Source organism: Carlito syrichta, unplaced genomic scaffold (genome assembly GCF_000164805.1).
Source record: "Carlito syrichta isolate Samal-C Ts95f unplaced genomic scaffold, Tarsius_syrichta-2.0.1 Scaffold158442, whole genome shotgun sequence".
Classification (NCBI taxonomy): Eukaryota; Metazoa; Chordata; class Mammalia; order Primates; family Tarsiidae; genus Carlito; species Carlito syrichta.
The window spans coordinates 373,075-391,733 of NW_007102538.1; the positions used below are offsets into that span (position 1 = coordinate 373,075).

General features: G+C 46.4%; 1 protein-coding gene across 1 annotated transcript in view; it reads right to left on the reverse strand.

Annotated features, from left to right (window-relative positions):
• The window catches only part of LOC103252434 (mitotic spindle assembly checkpoint protein MAD1-like), a 386,753-nt gene that overhangs the window by 307,428 nt on the left and 60,666 nt on the right, over positions 1-18,659 (reverse strand). The window lies entirely within an intron of this gene.

The following is an 18,659-nucleotide window of genomic DNA, read 5'->3' on the forward strand; positions in this document are numbered from 1 at the left end:
ACACTCAGATCGTAAAGAAAGGGAAAAAGACAGCAGGGCCGAGCCAGATGTTGGGGGGGGGGGGTTGGTCATGATCCATCAGGAACAGCACAAGCACAGCTGGTAGTTTAGAGCAGGTATGTAAAAAATATCCATGCACCATTCTGTGTGAGAAAGGCTTCCAGGAGTGGGAAGCAGAGGGACGCCGAGCAGGCCCAAGAGGCTGTCAAGGAACACAGGAAAGACTCCATCCTTAGCAGACAGCACGGGCACAGCTAAGGAGAGCCCACCCCGCTCTGCTCTGGAAAATCCACTAATTCTGAAAGAGAATACCGTCTGCCAGGACAACCTCCCAAGCTATGTGTACTCATTCTCCAGTCACAAGAAATGGACACAGAACCGCGTGTCCAGGGGCCTGGCAAGAAGCCGCATGGCAGCCCAAAAATGCAGCAGTGAAATTTCAGATGGAACGCAAACTGGTTTCAGAAATACTCTCCCAGAAGGAGAGGTTCCCAGACAGGGATGAAGTGACACTGCACGTTTTCAGGCATCTGTATCCACTGGCTGCCAAGAGAGAATGTCGGAGAACAGGGCCCACTTTTGCCAATGAGCAGGGCCATCCCTGCCACGGAAGCCATCAGTTATGCCCTGGAGGCCAGCACAGCAGATGCAGGCTCACTGCGAGTCTTAGGATACTCCTGAGAGTGGAAAATTAACAGCTGCTTCTGGAGAGAAATGAGGAAACATGGCCCTGGGACTCCACTGGGGATCCAACCAAACCAAATACAAAACCCCACAGCACCTGGATGCACCTCTTTGACCTTACACTTTCTCACTGATAAAAGCAAGGCCACTGGCATCTACCTGACCTCCTGGGGCTGTGCAGAATTCCTAAGAAATGTATATAAGTGCAAAGCACGGGAGTAAGTATTCAACAAGTATAAATCCCCTCCCCGTGCCCCTGCCTTAAAGGGGGGCGTCCACCAGCTGTGTGCAGCTGGGCAGAGAGGCCTCGGCTGAACCTGAAGAAGCTCCTTGATAAAGAGCTGGATGAGATTTAGACTGATTTATCTTTTGGAATCTACATGGGACTAAAGATCAAAGCAAAAGAGGTCAGCGGCCAGGGTCCCCTAAAGTCTGAACTCAGAGGTTAATCTCCTGAATAGTTCGGGCTGCCCCTCCCATCTGAGTAGAGCTTTCAGTTTAAAGGATGCTCCTGTGCACGTGGTCTTATTTCATCTCCACAAGACCGAGAGAGAGGCGGCACCACGCCACCACCAGGTCCCCACGCCCCGGATGAGGGAGCAGCTAGGCAGGTAACAAGCCTTGCCCAGCCCTCACATTAAAGCCAGAGGCCTGTCGACCACAAGAACACTCCCCACACAGCCAGCCTCAGCCCATGGAGCTGTGGTGAGTCCTCACAGAGCGGTACAGGCAGGCACTCAGGTAAAAGAGATGGGCAGTCCCTCCGCTCTGGCTCCTGCCCGCTGTGTGCCTAGCCTCCAACTCAAAAGGGGCCAGGCCTCAGAGAGAGAGAGGCAAGCTTCCTCCATCGCCCCAGGACACCGGGCATAGCATGGCACACAGCTGCCTTGACTTACGCCATCTAGTTCCAATCTTAAAAGCCTCCAAGTGTCACTACACATTTCACGGGAAAAAAAGAAGTCCAAGCAACAGAAACAAAACCAGAGAATGAGAAAAGCAAAGGCTGAAATAATCACCGATCAAAGGGACGGCCAGGGGAGCAGGCTACGGAGCTACCGTCTGGCCTCCAGGTCATTTCTAGCGATGCTGATGCTGCCGGGTTCTCTGTTCCTAACAGCTCATCAATTCCAAACACAAATTCAATTTGCATTTCCAGATAAACAGAGGCCACACTGTAAACACTCTCACCTGACCTTGAAACATGAGAAGGAAAACTGCCCTTTGCAATTTCAATTCAACCCCAACCATAATGAATAATCCAGCACTGCTGATCAGCACCAGTCTGTCACCACATGGGTAGGGCTGCCTCCAAATGACAGGATGGGGAGCCCAGCTGGGGGTATCCAGCAGCAGCAAGACCATAAATTCGTCCCCACCCCAGGCGGCTAGGACTCAAGAATGCAGGATGGTGGAGACAGGGGGTGAATCGCCCCTCAAGGCTTTACTGAAATATTGCCAAATATCCCCCAGTTTCAACTTTCAGAGAAAAGGGGGACAGGTAATTCAGACAGTGGGTGCCTAGAATGACAGAGATGCACAGCAGGTGTCCTGGAGACACCTAGGCCAACTTCTCAAGGTTGAAGGACAGCTTTCCCAAGCCTTGTCAGCCCATCTCACAATGCAGGAGGCACAGAGGGACCACACAGACAGCAAACTACAAAGCAGATGGTCCGGCCAAGGTGCCGGGGTCCTTCTCCTCTACTGGTGGTCAGCAAACAGCCCACCACCTATTTTTGTAGAGGGCTTTGTCAAAACACAGCCACACCCATTTGCCACATATATGGTCTATGGCTGCCTTCCTGTGACAGAGACTGTGGCCCAAAAAGCCAAAAATATTTTCTATCTTGAGAAAGGTTACCAGCCACTATCCTCCACCACCGACCTGAATGCAGAAACGCTGGCAGAGGTAACAAAACTATACATAAACCGCCGCCCCTTCCACCCCAGCCCAGCGCAAACGGCTACAGTAGGCTCCCCTGGCGCAGCCTCAGACTGCAGAGGCACAAATTCCACAGCAAAAGAATCAGACGTCCACTAAATCCACCGGCCTCACACCTGGAGTGCCTCCCCTACCTCACAGGCCTTCTTGTAAGAACCCCAAAGCCCTACAGACCCCCTCATCTCTAAACACGAGCAGGACTCAAAGAGCAGCTCTGCACTCTGACACCAAGTACCTGGCTCAGAAGTGCCATGGTCCCCAGTGCACTCTCTAATCGGCCGCACACAGAGGAGCATGTGAAAGTGTGCTCGGCTCGCTTCCTTATTTCTCAATGAAGATGTGTTTGGTTGAGCAAGGGGAACTGTCATTTCTTCAAACACACCCTGAACAGCCCTGTCTGAGAGGGAGGTGTTTCCACCTCACTGTTCAGTTAAGGGCACAGATGACAAGAGGGGAGTGGCATTCTTGAGGGTCCTCGCTCAGGCAGCACAGCCAGGCTGCTCACATTCTTTGCTCATCAACCCTCAGTGGCCTCTCAAAGCCTCCCGACTGCCCAAGGTCCAGACTCTGCAGCCCTCCTCCCCCTTCACCAACTCAAACTCTGGAGGGTGGAGAGGAGACTGAGCCCAGAGAGAAGAAAGAAAGGGCTGCTGTGATGGAACAGGGGAGCGATCAAACCCTGGGACAGGGCTGGAGCCACTGGGCGAGAACAGCAGAGCAGGTGGGAAGGGCACTTGGACCGAGAACACAGGATGGATGGGGATGGGCAGGAGCACACGGATGGGAGACACCATGTGGAACCAGGGGTGGCTGGTATCGGGTTCCTTGCCCTGCCTCCTCTGGACCACGAATTCCAGCAGAAGCCTATCACATTCCCCCAGACAGACCTGCAAAGAAACAAAAACCAGAGCATCTGCATATCAATCCCACTCTGCCAATGTTCCTCAAATTTGAAAAACATCATTATGTGAACAAAAAAAGCTCCTTGTGACAAATCTTAGGTGGAAGAACAAGTGTGTGGAGAGTGTGCATCCCCACACAGAGCTGAGACATACCTCATGCAGGAGACAGGTGGGCTTACTGCACCACAACAAGCCAGGGCACTTTCGTTGGCTCCCTCGCTCAGCCAGCAGGCCCCAGACCTCATTTGTGTGGGGCTCTGTCTACTGCAAAGGAATCTGCCATCACCACTCCTGCCCTCTGGGGCCATCAGAGCCTTGGGGAGACACGTGCACAATGGTCCCTGGCCTGGGAGACACAGAAGGCAAGTGTGTAGATGGAGAAGATGGAGCACAGGCTAGGGAGGGAAGACCACTGATCGAGCTGGCAGGAGAGCAGGAAAGACGCCTGAGACTGGGGCCTTGTGGCCAGTCTTGAAGCAAATAGGCCAACAGAGGCCATGGGGATCCCTGGGATGGCCTGAGATCTGTGGCTATAACAGCAAAGTGGCATTCCAGGAGCAGAGAAAATGTTGACAGTGGACAGCAAGAGAGAAGCCCAAGCCAGAGACAGAGACTCCAAAATCCGGCCAAATGAAGTCACGAGAAAAGAAGTCAAAATGCAAGAACTTGCAAAAGAAGGAGAAAGACAGACTGAGGAATAAAGAACAAAGAACAGGCTCCTAGCAACACCTACACATAAGAGGCAAGGAGGGAGGGGAAGAGGCAGGGGAAGCAGGGAGGATGGGGGAACCATGGAGCAGTGTGAATAAGTGTGTATGCGTGTATGTGTGTAAGTATGAGAGTGTGGATGTGTGTGTGAGTTTGTGAGAGTACGTGAGTGTGAAAGTGTGTGTATGTGTGTGTTAATGTGTGTGCGACAGTGTGTGTGAGCTGAGTGTGCAAGTGAGTACAAGTGTGGGAGTACAATTATGAGAATATGAGTGTGAGTGTGAATGTGACTATGAGTGTGAAAGTGAGTGCTTGAGTGTGAGAGCATGAAAAACAGGAGGGAAGGCAAACCGTCCGAGGGAGCTAAGTTAGAGTTTCTGACAATTACTTCACCCCCCAGAAGGGGGACTGGAGCGATTACCTTCTGGGCTCTACCAAATGTCCCCCAAGTCCCATGGTGTGAGTGCCACGTGCAGGAGAGAGGCAGCCAGTCAAAAAAAAGGAGCAGGTCGAGGACAGTGAGCTCTGAGGAGCGAGGAGCTGAGACACAGTGTTTAATTGAGATTGTGCATCAAATCGGACAAGCAGTTAAGAGATGAGACAGAATAATCTCAGCAACATCTCTCTTTGGAAGCGCCCGATAGCCCAATTAGCGGCTCTGCTGCTGAGGCTCCCGGCACCCAAGACAATCGATAGCACACCGCCAGGCAGAGCCAGACCGCCTGCACTCCACTCAGCCTTCGATCGACACCTGTGCTCCATCTAATCCTTCCAGCCGCCTTGGCGGTACCCGATTAATAAAGCCCACTAGCCTGTTTATTTTCTCATTGATTTTGCTGTCCTCAACTCAAAGCACAAGAAGTCAATATTCAGTTAGGTGTGGCACCTTCATGGGCACTCTGCTGTCTCCACTGAGGGAAGAGCTGCCCCACGCCTGTCCATCAGGGATGCATGGCATGGGGGTCCCCTGGGGGAAAAGCTATCTCTCCTGCAAATGACATCCTGAGTAACCAGGGCTGACAGCCTCTAAATGCTGTCACTCGACTAATAAAGAAACATCTCCAAAGCATTTCCCACACTGAATAACAAAAATGAAGGAAGAAAATGAGATTCTAAAAATTATGAGGTTCTCTTTCATTATTTTTTAGTGTGAGTTGAGAGTAAAGGGACACATCTGCTCACCGATCACTATGTCAACACGGCAGCTCGCTTATTAACCTCACTTCCTCTTCACCCGGGCTGGGGGCTTGGAGAGCTGACACTCGACTTGAGAAATGCCAGCTCTAAGCAGTTTATTTCCTCTTGAACTTTAAGAACTGACTAAGACAGAAATGACCTTTAAAAGGCAGGGTTAGTGCTTGTCGGAATTGCTGGAGCCCTTCTCTGCTTACACAACACAGAGAGGTGTTGGGTGAATGACCCGAACCTGGGGCCGGGGCTCTCACCAGGAAGGAAAGCTACACCAGGACAGGGGAATCAGCAGAGATGAATCCAAGAAGGGCCTGGGGTGTACAAGTCAGCATGGAGCAGGCCGTCAGGAAAGTCCAGATACAAGAACACTGACTGCCCCATGTGTCCTGTGGCCAAGATGGAAGAGGTGACAGCACTGTATGTCAGTAAGACCTGAAGCAGACCAGGTTCAAACCTGGCCTCTGCTACTTACTTGCGGCAGGACTGTGAGCCCAGAAGACTAACTTTTGCTTCTCAAAATTCTTCAGAGAAAAACATTTCATAAAGAAACTAATATGTTCCTGACATTTTGCAGGAGCTCCTTTTCCAATCTCTAAGTAATCTCTGTTGATCACTTTTCCAGTGTCTGCTGAGGCACCTTCTTATGGACTGGCTGCTGGGTGTTCCAGGTGACTATAAGTTGAAAACAGAACACCTCTGCCCTGAGGGACTCTAACTTCCTTCAGTGACAAAAGAAAGCTCTGGCCCCAACAGCCAAGAAAAAAGATCAGACAGGAAAAGCAGTGAGGCCTGGGAAGGTGAGGCCTGGGAAGGTGAGGCCTGCTCACAAGCGAGGCAGGGGAAGCTCCCTAGAAGAGGTGTCACTCAGAGTCATGGAGAAAGTGGGCCCCTTCAGGTGGTCATTGCCTCTGAAGCAAGGCAGACAACGCAAACAGGGGTAAACAGGGCCAGCTCCGAACTGTGATGGGACATCCACAGCACAGAGCAGAACCAGCCCGGCTTCAAGAAGAGGCAATGGGAAGCACTGAGGGTTCTGCAGAGAGCGACACCCACAGCAGTATGAAGCAGGATTCCACCGGGCGGGGAGGTGGGCCCACCACGCATCGCACAGCCAGACAACCACTGCACAAGGGTGGGCCACAGGCCAACAGAGCGGTCCCCACCGGGGAAGAGAGGGACCACGGGTAGAAAGGCATCTGAACAGGTGGGAGTCTTAGTCTAAATTGCCAGCTTTGGACCCTAAATGTGGACTCTCCTTCAGTTAAGTGGTTTCCACATGCTCCCAACTCAGAGGGAAGAACACGTTAGGAACACTGACGCCCACACCACAACTCGATTTCTCACTGTACACTAACACATGCTAGCTCCTCTGTACCCCTCAAAAGGCATTCTGGAGTAACAGTGCTGGGCAGGGGTAGGAAGCAGTTGTGGATATTCAACAGGATTTGGAAGATTCTGGTCAACTAACTCCAGAAAAAAAATTCTGTATGTTTCTGAGTAGAATAAGTTTCTGAATAAAGTCTGATGGAATTAAGAATATGTATTTCATTTTCTAGAAGTCCATGGAGAACAGAAGGAGCCTGTCCATAGGTATGGCCCTGACCAACTACACAGACAGCCGCAGGCAGCCAGAGGCCAAGAGGACCAAGGGTCGGTGACCTCCAGTTACTGGAAGTGGCCAAAGGAGCAACACAAAGGGAGGAGGAGCCAGACAAGCAGGGGCCGTGCAGGCCCGCTCACCTTCTCCGCACACAGACAAGGGGTACTTGTGCTCGAGGTGGTAGCTGTGCTGATGCCTTTTCTGGCCCATCTGCGGAAGAGCAGATTAGAGACAAGAAACGCAGCTCAGCACATGAACACCCAGAAAATCCATTTCCTGAGCCATTGTAGTGGACAGCTATCGCTGCCACCCTCATCATTCAATAGGTAATTCACCACCAGTTTAATAACTTCCTTAGAAAAAGACACTCGGAATTTACCTCGCTCCTTGGAACATCTGCTCCTCAAACCTCCTGTCAGGCCCCAGATAACACTGGAATTGTCTGGAGCCATCCTCAGACATGGAGGAGGAAAAGGTAGGAACCATAACAAATGCAGGACAAGGAAAGGGGACAAGAATACATTCACGCCAACACCAGGCAAAGGACCTGCTACACCGGATCCTGGTAAGAACAAGACACATGCCAAGTCCCGCACAGAAGAGATCTTTAACTTCGTAGTCATTTCCCAAATAATCAGTAAATATCATAATCATCATCTCTTGAACATGTAGCATCTCATTTAATACTGCCTACCACCCCAAGCTAAGGACTACTGCTATCCCCTTTACAGATGAGGCAATCTTGGCTCAGAGATTAGAGACCCTGCTGAAGATCACAGGAATAGTCAGTGAAACAGCAACAGTTCACCTCAGGTCAACCTCAGTTCCAACAGGGAACTGCACTGATAATTACTATCGGCTCACATATGGCCATGGGGTCTCTTACAGAACCAAAACTCAGTACACACGTCAAATGCATACTGAGTGTCGAGTGCCACTCCAAGGAAAGGACACACAATAGTGAATGCCTTCAAAGCGACTCAAAAGTAGAAAATGTTTTAAAAACGTGTGTAAGGAAACAAGCAAAGAGTGTACAAGCTACGGGACTCTCTTCTCACCTCCAGCTGTTCGCTCAGCCCTCCCTTGTCCCATGTGATCTGTCTCCCCACCACACAGCCATGGAGCCTGCCACTGAGGAAATGCAGACAGCAACTTTTCCTCCATGGCCATTACCAGCGCCTTCTGACCACCGTGGGTTCTTCCAGGGAAATGTCCTCCCTGGATATTCTCACCCACAGTGCTCAGTCCTGAGAGCACCAGACCACAGCGGTATCCCAGGAATTCCTGCTTAGCTATTATGGAGCTGCTCCGGGAAAAACATCAGCTGGCATCTACGATAGGGGAGGAAAGCAAGAAAGTGCTGTACATGAAGAAAGGTGCCCCACCAGCAGAGGACAGAGCAGAGCCAGGTAAAATGACTTACATTCCATAAAAATGCTCTGAAGTCCAACTTCGAGTTGCCCATTAGACGTTCTGACTCAAGTCACAAGCTGACCACAGCCACCTGCCCCCAAGCACAGGACACAAAGCGGCTACGCAGAAGAACCCCCACTCTCGTTTCCTGCACATCAGAGCACTAGGGGTGGGTGTCTGAAAGATCATCTGCGGAGAAAGGACCCCTTTCAGACAACGACATAACCAGGAAATTCAAGGTACCTAGGAAGAAAGTGCAAGTCCAGGAGCCTGCAAGACTGGCCCATGTCCCGCCCTGCCCTGAGGAGCTCTCGGCCCTGAGGTCAGACCCGCTCATCACCGAACTCTCCCCACATCCTCATTCCACTTACTGTGTGAAAATAGACAAAGGAAAAACCCTGGCCCAACCTCCAGTCAGGTGGTCAGATGCTCTGCTCCATGGCAAGACATCCCACAATCCACCTAACTTATGGGAGGGCATCTCAGTGAGCCTCCCTTGGTTCTCAGGCATGCGCTAATGTGACAAAATCATCTGCTAGATAATTCCCTCCTCTTTTACTGAGATGATAAAAGTGAAGGACATTTGGGTTGTTCCCATCTTTTGGCTATTCATGTAAAACTCATCATTTTAACCATTTCAAAGTGTTCAATTTGGTGGTATTTAGTATATTTGCAATGCTATCCAAACAGCAACACTACCCAATTCACAAAAATTTCCATCACCCCAAAAAGAAATTCCATATCTATGAAGCAGTCACTCCACATTTTCCTCTACTCCCAGACCCTGAAAACCATTTATCTATTTTTTGTCTCTATGGATTTGCCTATAACATTTCATATTAGTGGTGTCATAGTTTGTGGTCTCTCAGGAATGGCTATATTTACATGGCATCATGCATTTCAGGTTCATCCATGTTGCAGCATGTGTCAGTGCTTCATTTCTTTTCTGGCCCGATAATATCTCACTGAGTGGATATAACAAGTTTTGTTTATCCATCCATGAGTGAAGGACATTTGGGCTGTTCCCATCTTTTGGCTATTACGAATAATGCTGCTATGAACAGTGAAATCCAGGTATTTAAGGAACTGCCATACTGTCTTCCACAGCAGTGACTCCATTTTACAGTCACACCATCGGTGCACAAAAGTTTCATTTCTCCTTCATTATGACCTTTCATATTTCTGTCCTTGCTAACACTTGTTGTTTTCTGGTTTGGGTTTTGTTTGTTTTGTCAGAACAACAAAGTCATCTGAATGGGTATGAGGTGGTATTTCATTGTGGTTTTGATTTGCATTTCCCTAATGATTGGTGATACTGGGCATCTTTTCATGTGCTTACTAGTCATTTGTCTATCTTCTCTGGAGAAATGATGATTCACGTGCCTTGTCTATTTTCACATCAGGTTATTTTGATGTTGAGTTGTGGGAATTCTTTATACATTCTACATCCTTACCAGATATATGATTTGCAAATATTTTCTCCCTCTGAATTATGGACTGCGTTTTTACTCACTTGATAGTGTCCCTTGATGTCAGTTTTTAGTTATGATGAAATTCCATTTTATTAGTTTTTGTGGCTTATGCTTTTAGGATCACGTGTAAAAAATCATTACTTAATCAAAGTTCATAAAGATTTACACCACTGTTTCCTTCTAAGAGTTTTATAGTTTAAGATCTTGAGTTAAGGTTCTTGAACAATTTTGAGTTAATGTTTGCATATTGTATAAGGCAGGGATCCAAATTCATTCCTTGAACTTATCTCAGCACCAAAGAATGAGTTAGGAAGTGGTCCCTCTTCTATTTTTTAAAAAAGTTTGACGAAGATTGGTGTTAACACCCACCATCCTCAAAAGTAAAGCATAATTCACCTATGAAGTCAGCTGATCCTGGGCTTTTCACTGCTGGAAGTATTTTGGTGTTGACTTAATTTCTCTACTTGCTATAAGTCTATTCAGATTTTTTTAATTTTTGAGCCATTTTGGGCATTCTGTATTTCTAGGAATATGCCCATTTTATTTAGGTTATTTGTTGGCATACAATAATAGTTCATTGTGTTCTCTTATGACCTTTCACATTTCTGTAAGGTCAATAATATACCCACTTTCATTCTTTATTTTATCAGTAAGAGGGTTCTCTTCTGTTTCCTTATTCAGTCTAGCTAGTTTGTCAATTTTATTGACTTGTTTTAAGAACTCACTTTTTATTTTGTTGATTTTTCTCTAGTTATTCTATTCTCCATTTTGTTATCTGCAATCTTTATTATTTCCTTCCTTCTGCTTGCTTTGGGTTTAGTGTATGCTTCTTTTTCTAACTTCTTAGGGTGGAAAGTTTCCAATTAAGATCTTTCATTATTTTCTACCATAAGCACACATAACAATAAATTTCCCTCTGAGCACTAATTGTATATATCCCATAAGTTTTGGTATGCTGCGTTTTCATTTTTGTTCATTGCAAAGTAGTTTCTAATTTCCCTTGTGATTTCTTCTTTGACACACTGGTTATTTAGGAGTGTGCTATTTACGTTTCAACTTGTGAAGTTTCTAAATCTCCTTCTATTATTGATTTCTAATTTCATGCCATTGTGGTAAGGGAACATACTTTGTATGATATCAACCTTTTAAAGTTGGTTGACACATTTTGTGGCCTAACATAGCATGTAGCCTAGAGAATGTTCCATGTGTACTGAAGAAAAGTGTGTGCTCTGTTATTGAATGGAGTTTTCCAGATGTCTCATGTCTAAACTTCCTCACCTAGAAATGGGGACAGAAATCCCTACCTCATGAGCTTGCACAATTTCAAAGAGAGATGGCATATAAAGTATCTAGCATAGCCTTGCATTCAAACTAGGTGAATATCAACCTGGGCAACACAGCAAGAACTGATCTCCACCAAAAAAAAAAATGTAAAAGTTAGTTAGGCCATGGTGACAGGTACCTGTAGTCCCAACTACAGGCTGAGGCCGAAGGATCTCCTGAGCCCAGGAGGTCAAAGCTGGAGTAAGCCATGATCATCCCACTGCACTCCAGCCTGAGCGACAAAGTGAGGCCCCAGTGCGAAACAAAAACTAGGTGAGCCTGAATCCAAACCCACGGGGGTGGCAGAACCAAGATGACATTCAAGATAAACTCAAAGGCACTCTTTCCTAATCTTCATGCTTCCGTCCTAATCTGCAAGCTTGGTTTCCTAATCTGCATGCTGGCTCATCGCCAAAAATACACTCAGCATGGCTGATGCCAGGACTAGACTTCCATTTCCTAGAAAACTCTGACACAGAAAGGAGATTCGTTGTGGTGACAGGCAGAGAACAAAAGCGAGCAGAAGCACACGCTGGTTCTGTGCATGTGTGCCCTGAGAGAGACAGCCCACAGAGACAGAGGTGCAGGCCTGCCCATGGGGACAAAAACAGGACTGGTGATGTTTCCGGAATAAGCCTCGCCACAGGCCTGAGGAAAAGCTGTGGGCATCGCAAATGCTGAAGGAGAGCTGCCATGCCGACAGCCGGGGGCTTGTCTCCGCAGGGCAGCTTCCTTCCGAGAGCTCCTCTCCCGTGCAGGCAGCACCTCAGCTTTAGAGACCAAGCTCCTCTTCTCAGCAGTCTCAAAGGCACACGTGCTGCACATGCACTAGTCCACTCGATCTTCAGAGCCCCCTCCATGACACATGCTCCACATACACTAGTCCACACAATCCTCAGCATACCCCCATGACATGTGCCCCACACGCCCTTGTTCGCGTGATCTTCAGAGTACTCTATGAGGTAGATTATTATTTTTCTCATTTTAAAAGTAAGGAAAGTAAGGCTTGGAAAGGCTAAGAATGTGGACTCTTTAGGTCAGAACTAAGATCTGAAATCAGACCTATCAGACTCCAGAGCCCATGCTCTCAACCATGATTTTGAGAATTAAGTTAATTTCCTGTTTCATGTGTTCTTATGTGACTATTATTTTGAGCCAAATAGGAAATGTTAGTGGATATACTATAAAAAAAAATAATAAAAGCAACAAAAAATATAAAAATAAACTTAAAAGAATAATGCACAATCTATACGAAGATAACTTAAATGCTAAAGAGCACAAGAGAAAACCAACCAACAGACAGGCACATTCTGGTAGAAAATTATCAGGACTCATCATTGTACAGATGCCAATGCATCCCTAAACGAGTCTACATGTTTAATGCAATGCCAGTTAAAACCCCACTTATGTGCAACTAGACAAACTGAACTTAAAGTGTACTTAAAATAATAAACAAGCAAAATGTGGGGAAATTTTTTTAATGTAAAGAAAGGGACCCAGGCCCCAAAATACTTAAAGCATAGAACAGACAGTCCCCAACTAACGACAATTCAACCTAAGATTTTTCAGTTGTACAGAGGTACCCACACAGCCATTCTGTTTGTCACTTTCAGTATAGTAGTCAATAAATTACATGAGAGATTAAATTCATCATTATAAAATAGGCTGTGTGAGATAATTCTGGCGACTGCAGGATAATGTAAGAGTTCTGGGCATGTTCAAGGTAGGTCAGGCCAAGCCATGATATTTAGTAGGTCAGGTGTATTAAATGCATTTTTAACTTAAAATATTTTTAAATTACAATAAGTTTATTGGGATGTAGCACCATCATAAATCAAGCATCTGTATATGGGTAAAATAAATAAAGTAATGTGGCTTATTATGTGTCAAAACATGGAACAAAATTTTAAAGTTGCAATAATGTAGGCCCAAATTTACACAGGAAATCAGCATCTGACACTTCAAAGCAGATTGGAGAAGATGAGTTATTCATAAAATGGTGTTGGGACAAATGGGAAACATCTTCAACAAAAAAATAAAGTGGAATCAGCAACTCGTGGTGCTGTGGTCTCAATGTTTATGTGCCCTTAAAATTCTTATGTTGAAGCCTAACCACCAATAAAATACTATTAGAAGGTGACAGCTGGGAAGTAATTAGGTCATGAGAGCGGCGCCCTCATGAACAGGATTTATGTCTTGCCCCTTTGACCATTAGAAGACACAGCCAGAAAGCGCCTTCTATGAACCAGGAAGGGACTTCCCCAACCCCTCCCAGCAGACACCAAATCTGCCAGCACTTGTTCTTGAACTTCTGAGCCTCCAAAGCTGTGAAAAATAAATTTTCCTTTGTCATAAGCCACCCAGTTTATGGTATATGTTACAGCAGCCAAGAAAACACAAGGCTTAGATCACAGATTTTAGAGATAAAATCAAAAAAGAGGGAAATATGAGAGAAATTTTTAATGATCCAAGCAAGGTAAAGACCTCTCTACGTTTCTGCACAAGCAAAATAGAAGCACCAAAAGGCTAATATATTCAAATTAAAAATTGATAAATGAAAGAAAACTTTATAACCAAATAGAGGACAAATGTCAAGTTGGGAAATCATATTTTCAGACAACAGGCTAATTTCCTTAAACTATTAAAAGCTCCTTAAAACATAATTTTTTTTAAATAGGCAAAAATTATTAACAAGTAGGGAAAAATATAATTAAAAACCACTGACAGGCCGTGCTCGGCGGCTCAGCCTGTAATTCCAGCACTTTGGGAGGCCGAAGCGAGAGGGCTGCCTAAGCCCGTGGGTTTGCAACCAGCCCGGGTAACTTAGTGAGACCTCATCTCTTCAATAAATAAATTAATTAATTAGCTGGGCGTGGTAGTGTGTGCCTGTAGTTCCGGGTACTTGGAAGGCTGAAGCGGAAGGATCACCAGAGCCCAGCAGGTCAATGCTGGGGTGGCCATGAGTGTGCCATGGCACTCCAGCCTGGGCAACAGAGTGAAACTCCAACTCAAAAGAAAAAAAAAAAAGAAAACCAAAAACCCACTGACAGCACTTCACAAAAGAAGACTTGTGAATGGTCAAGAAGAATATGAAAAAGGTGCTCAACCTGACTAGTTATTAGAAAAATACAAATTAAAACCCAAAATGAGACATCACTACACACCTACCTGGATGGCTAAAAAGATTGACAATACCAAATGTTAACAAGGATATGGGGCAACTGGAATTTTCATACACTGCTGGTAAGAATGTAAAATGGCACTCTGGAAAACTGACAGTTTCTCATAAAGTTAAATATATACCTAAACATACAGCAGTTCCGTTTCTAGGCACATGCTCTGAAGACAAGCACCTGTGTCCTCAAATAGACTTGTGCAAAAATATTGATACCACCCCTAATTCCAATGGTCAAACACTAGAAACAACTCACATACTGATGAGTAGAAGAATGAATACACACACCACAGCACTTTGGCGCCATGGAGCACCAGCAGCAGTGACAGAACAAAGCATAGATCCCTTCACAACACAGATGGAGCTTTTGAGCTTGGCTTCTTTTACTCAACAGTTTTAAAGATTCATCTATGTTGTTGTGGTGTAATTAATTAATTAAGTAATTAATCAGTAATTAATTCCTCTTTGAGGGAGTGAGGGGTATGACTGTGTTTCGATTAAATTCAAGAACAGAGGTCCAAACAGTGGTCCCCTCTGCATGAAGTGGGTATTGACTAGGAAGAGCTACCAGGGAACCTAATTTCTGGGGTATTAGTACTGCTCTATAACTTAATACAGGTGGTGGTTACATGAAGATATACTTATGTAAAATGTCAATGAGTTGTATAGTAAGGTTTTGCATTTTATTATATGTACACTATACTTCAAAAAGGTGTAATTAAAAAAAATACTGATATACTGGCTGGGTGCAGTGGCTCACGCTTGTAATCCCAGCACTTTGGGAGGCTGAAGCAAAAGGACTGCCTGAGTTCAGGAATTCAAGACCAGCCTGAGCAACATAGCAAGATCTTGTCTCTATAAGAAAATCAAATAATTAGCCAGGCATAGTGGCACATACATACCTGTAATCCCAGCTACTAAGGAGGCTGAGATGAAAGGATCACCTAAGCCCAGGAGGTGTCACTGCACTTCAGCCTGGGTGACAAAGTGAGACCCTGGCTCAAAAGTAAAAACTAACAAAAAATAAAAAGCCTGATACACCATTTTCACCTATCACGTTTTTACCCAACAAAAACTTAAAAGTCGGATGATGTATCGTTTTGACTGGGCCAGAAAGAAACAGGCGTTCTCATGACTGATACTGGCCAGTTCCTCCCTGACGCTCTCATGTGAGCCGGTGTGACTCTTGCCTCTCCACAGGAATCCCAGCTCATCCAGGAGGATGTTATGCTGCTGAGGTACATGGAGAGACCTGCCACTTCCTTCCCTCCTGGGCAAATAAACTCATAAAGATGAACCCTTCCCCACAAGGCTCCCTGTGTGAGGACAGGGAACCCAACAGGCAAGAAGTTAAGATTCTCCCTTCTCCTTCCCAAAACGCATCAGATCCAAAGTCAAGACGAAGGCAAAGAACTCAGGACTTTGTAAAGAATCATTAAAGTACTGACATAACCTCACTCATGCCACAGCCACAAAACTAACAAAGTCCTTATAACACGGCAATTAAAGAGAAGAGCTGCCCGTGTCCCTTAATTAGAGACTCCAGGCAAATCACTCAGTCAGTGCCATGGAGCATGACAAAGACGAAGCAGGGCCAGCAACAGACTTACCCATGCCCTGCTCGTCTGCGAGGCTGCTGTCTGCAGGAGGCCTCTGTACATGCTGCACACAGGGTGATGGATTGGACGTCCGATAATTGCTCTTATCTCCTTCGAGCAAAAGTGAAAGATGGCAGAGAAACGAAGAGCCCAGAAGACAGGGCAAGATATGCCAGGAATTCTGAGACTTACGAGCTGAGTTAAAGATGAAGTTTTAAAAGAAAACAAAACCACTCTGAGAAGAGGGAGGAGGTGATGGACGTGCCAACTTGAAAACTGGCTTCAAACCTCACAGAAGTTCTTCCCTTTAAAAACCGATCCACATGGCTGTCAGAGGCAGAGGGAGGAGCTGACTACAGAGGGACAGCACTAGAAACTTTTCAGGTGATAAAATTGTCCATGCCATGGCTGTGGTGGGGCATGCTCAGTGCATCTGTCAAGACCCACGGAACTGAACACCATAAAAAGTGAATTTTACTATCAGGAAATAAAAACTAATCAAGAAATGGGGAAAGTCAAATGGAGTACAAATTGTTTAAAACCATTTTTATGTGCACAAGACTGCACCGTTCCACTGACAAAGGACCAGCAGCACGGGTATGTCCTGTCTGCACTGGTCACAGCGAGGAACAGTGGCACAGCAGAAGGGACAGGCACCTCTTTGTTCTAAGAGAAGCGATGTCCCATGGGGTGAGGTCAGGGAGCAGAAGAAGTGAAATAAAGTTGGAACTAAGGGTATGTTTAGAGAGATTTTGCCTGTCTGCAGAGAAAGGTTTGATCAAAAAGATGTAAGCACCCCCTTGGTACCCAAAACAGCATGGTGCAAACACGCTAATCTGTGGTCAGAAACCTGGATTCTTCGAAGAACTGTGAGATACCCAATAACTGCTTATCTGACATAGTGCCTATAATAGGCACAATCCAAATACGCATTCCTTTATTCTTCCATAATCTTAATAAGTAGGCCCTACTGCTATTCTCAGGAGGGAATGAGGAAACTGAAGCATAAAGGTATAAACTAATTTCATCAAAATCACACAGACAGTAACTGGAGGAGCAGGATTCAAAGCCAGAAACACCAGCCCCCAAGACTATCCTTTTAACCACTATTCTACTGACTGAAATATAACAACTCCCTTCACCTCTTTAAGCCTTAGATTTATGAGCAGTTATGAAGAAAATACCACCAGTGTTTGGGCAGAGAAAAATGAACTCAACATCACACTTCTGAATGATAATTAAATAAAAATCAATGAAGTTACCTTTTTCTTTTCATTTCACACCTAAGTGACCCCATTTCCCAGCAGTGTTCTATAGCCACGACTCCACAATGAGTTTGAAAAGAAGAAGGCTGCAGCAATGTGATTACAAGTTGAGAAATGTGACTTCAAACCTTACTGATGTTTTCCCCTTTAAAAATCTCATAATGCAAAACAGCAAGTGCAGGGGAGGGTATGGAGGAACCAGAGCCCTCTGTGGGTCTCTGGAACTTCAGAAGGTACCATGGCAGGCAGCCTGAGCGGTTGGGGCTTTTGCGGCAGCAAAGTGATCTGAAACCACACATCATACCTAATCATTCCCCTGCTTTAAACTTGCCAAAGGCAGCCTGCTGCCACTGGAACACAGCCCAAATTCCCACTATACACCCGCAGGACCTGGCCTCTGACTGGCACCTTGTGGCCACTGGCCCACCCACATTCCCCGCGTCCGAGACCTTCTCCAACTTTTTGCCCCTCCAATGTGCCGTGTCACTCCCACCCAGAGCCCTCTCCCACAGATCCTGTGTTGCTGGTCCCTCCCGCTCAGTGCAGTGTAACCCCACAGAGAGGCCTTCCTTGACTCAAAGACAACACCACGCCAAGCCTCAGCTACTGCCGATGATAGTTCTGAAACTGCAGATACATGTCTGTGTGCTGATGTCCCTTGGGAGGTGCGTAAGGCAAAAAGCAGTGTGACAAAGAGTGGGGTCCCTTTCAGCATTCAGCAGGTACTAGACAGTTAGGCAACTGTTGAGTGAGGAAGCAAATGAATGGCCAGAGGGAACATCTCTATTCTATTCCGAAGGGCGTCTCAACTGGAAAGAAGTACACTGATAAGGAGTTGACCTTCCTTGAAGGATGAAGGTGAGACCCCACCTCCATTCTTTGAATGCCCCAAAGCACACACCAGATGCCCACTAGCAATGAAGCAAAAGTCCAGAATCCCAGGGCAGGAGAGTTGAGAAGGTCTGCACAGCAGCTGGCAGTCACCTTCTGTCACTGGCCTGCATGCCTCCTACACAAGCTGCCAGGCCCTCCCTGTGGCGGCTGCACCTTGCAGAAGGACCTCTGACACAAAGGAAGCAGACACCTCACTGGGCGCCTGCTGCATGCAAACCAAGGTGGTGAGGGAGCCACGCGGACTTTCCAACGTGCCCCACTGCACTGACGAGCTTTCAGACAGGTCACTAAGCCCTGTCCAAAGCAGGCAAAAGACATCCAGCCAACATGGGTCTCAGTTCTGCCAGCTTCCTCATGATGAGGCACAGGGACAGAGAAAGGAAGGCAATGAGGGAAACAAGGGACAGAGAGGCTGGTCCTAGGCATGGTGAGGCCAGAACCAAAAGAGGCATCAAGCCCCCTGACACTTACTTCAGGTGTGCACCCCATATGCCC